We start from the raw sequence: 2,828 nt of genomic DNA on the forward strand, positions 1-2,828 counted from the left end.
GAGGGATATGAAATCAGCTTTCAGTGACGCTCCATCATGCTGGCACCTCGCTCAAATGCCGTTTGACGCGTCTTTTCGTGTGGGGGGAGGGAAACGGTAGGGGAGGGGGGAGGGAGGCCACACCCCGAGTGTGAAGAGAGTTCCATGTTGCGAGCATGGTGAGAAGGGGGTAGAGGAGGTGGGAGAAAGGTGGGGGCGGGGAGGGGGTTCTTAACACCTCAATGGTGCGGCGGGCGGGCGGGCGTTGCGGCGGAGACCTTTTTTATTTCCCGTGTTCCCGCTGACGGCAAGGTGCAACCCAGGTGTGGAGGAGGGAAGTCGCCACTTTCGCGGTGCTTTTAGCTTTCGTGAGGCTGCTACTGCCTCTGCCGCTCCCTTGCCCCTCTCCCCCGCTAAGGTCCCACCCTACAGGAGGGTGGAGGGCACTTCGCTGCGCCAGAAGGAGGGGTAGGGGTGCGGCGGGGAGGCAGGCCAGGCCCAGCGCGTCCCAACCCAGCCCGGCGAAACGCCGCACAAGTTCACCCGTTCTCTTCTAACGGAACCGGTTCGGTTCGATGATGACTCGGATGGCTGCTTTTTCGCGCACATTGGCTCGGCCCGTCCGGCCCGCTGCAATGGCTCGGGGCGGAGGGTAAGGCCCCGCTACTCCACGCCACGCCAAGCAATAGGAAAGAAAACACGGTACCGTACGGGGCCGGGCCGGGCCATATGAGCGTCTCTGCCGTCCACATTCCCCGACCGGACAGAAGTCCGAGCGCTGCAATGATTTCTACTAGGAAAAGATGCAGTGCAGAGCATAGCGCTCGGCGAGACGTCCCGTAAAAGCCGCTTCAAGGGCACTATAGTAGGGGCCGCGGGTCAGGCATGTGGGGATGGGATGGAGCGTCCAGGAGCAGTCAGCTGGCAGCGCGGCTAAAGCGTAGCCAGAGCGGTGCAGCCAACAAACATCGCATGCGCATGCACCGGGAACCCAAGTGCGCGAATATCGCACATTTGTAGAGTACGAATAGACATTCACATACCTACATGAGTGTGAAATTTATTGCGTTTTCGAGTGTGGCCTCTCTCCCCTACGGCGGACCGCTCCCGGAGCGCCCCGCCGTATCTCTGCGATCTTTACTGACAACATGGGCGTGGCAAACGGCCGTACATTTCCTCGTAAACGGCAAGCGCTTACGGAAATCGAATGTTTCGCACGAGAAAAATAAACGCGTTCGCGCTTAGCAGAGTAGCTCCTCTCGCGAGGTGCGCCGGTGCGCCGCCGGCCCGCGCGCGCGCGCTCGCGGTGCTCTCCGCGGTGACCAGAGCGGCAACAGCGCGCGGGCGTGGGGCCTAGCGTATCTAGAGGCCCAGGCCGCGCCCGGAGGAGAGCCGGAGCCGGGGCGGGGCGGGGAGTGAGGGGCGGGACCCATGGCGCACGGCCCGACCCGGGCCCGGTTCCGCGGGGTTCATGGCACGGACCGCGCTGTCATTCAGACGGAGGGCAACCCCGGCCTCCTCGATGCGCGACCCGCGACCCACCCCGCCCCGCGGCCCGCGCACGCTGGCGCTATATCTGCAGTGTAGCCAGTAACGCACCGACATGTCGTCGGCAACGCAGGGGCCTTCCTCTCACGCTGCTGTTCTGCCGCAGTCCACACCACACCGGCACCGGGAGCGTCACCAGTCGCCACCGCTGTCAAACATCTCGGCGCCCATGACAATGCAGCCCTACTCCCTCCCCCTACCCCCCACCCCTCCCAGCTATGCTGCGCATAAAAATATACTTTAAAAGGTGCGCCACTGGTGTGCACCTAAGCCCTCAATACTACGTTTTTGACTGGGTAATTGAACACTGGCCTTTTCCTGGATTCTCCAGAATAAAGTTCCAAAATTTCCATAATACCCATTTATTCTGAAATAAAAGAGACTGGTGAGACTTAACGATGAAACTGTTAAAAGAAATTTTAAAATAAGGCCATACTTCAGGTGGGAGCATTACAAACTCATGTGGATTATTGCCATACTCTATCAGGGTTTGAAAATTCATACCTTGATAAAAAAAAATGAACTTTTCAAGTAGTTCTATAAATTCGATTTTTTCATGACCGTCCAATCAAAGTCCAAGACTTCCTAGGACTTTCAAGGACCATATCTTGTTCCAGGACTTTCCAGGTTTTCCAGACTTGCAGGATAACCATGTCAACAATTAAGAAGAGCACGTAAAATTTCTCAACTTTTGGAAGGTTACTGACAGTGCAAATCGATGCAACTTTGGGAATTTTTAAGTGTTCAGATTAACTCTTACACAATTTAAAAATTTTAATTTTCAGCCCAATTCTTCAATTCCTAAGAGTCAGCACAACGTCTTTGAACAATACTCAGTTGCACACTTTTCTGATCAGTGCTGTTCTTCATCAGGCGTGTTCACCTGGCCTCGATGCATCTCCCGCTCGATCGCCCAACCCGCGGCAGAGAGGCGGCCCCCGCCGTAGGCTGAATAACGCTTCCTCGAGCGTCTTTATGGCCATTCGGGGCAGAGGAGAGTGACTGTGGGTCTGGAGCATGCGGGCCGGGGCCGCGGGGCCGCGGGGCCGCGGGGCCGTGCGGAGCCAAAGCACCCCCTCCCCCTCCTCAAGAAATAACATGATCGATCCCTAGAGAAAAAAGTAACTGAGATTACGTTGAGCTTGACTGGAGTTAGAGTGAGTTGACTGGCTTAACCCGGGTTTTGTAAGAGCAACTGGGATTGCCTGATTATTCTTTGGTTATTGCCTATTATACTAAGGATTTACACGGCTTTAGTGAGCGGCCGGCTCGCGACATAATGCAGTTATCATCAGTTAAAA

Source organism: Frankliniella occidentalis, unplaced genomic scaffold (genome assembly GCF_000697945.3).
Source record: "Frankliniella occidentalis isolate FOCC.00 unplaced genomic scaffold, Focc_3.1 Scaffold32, whole genome shotgun sequence".
NCBI classification, from domain to species: domain Eukaryota; kingdom Metazoa; phylum Arthropoda; class Insecta; order Thysanoptera; family Thripidae; genus Frankliniella; species Frankliniella occidentalis.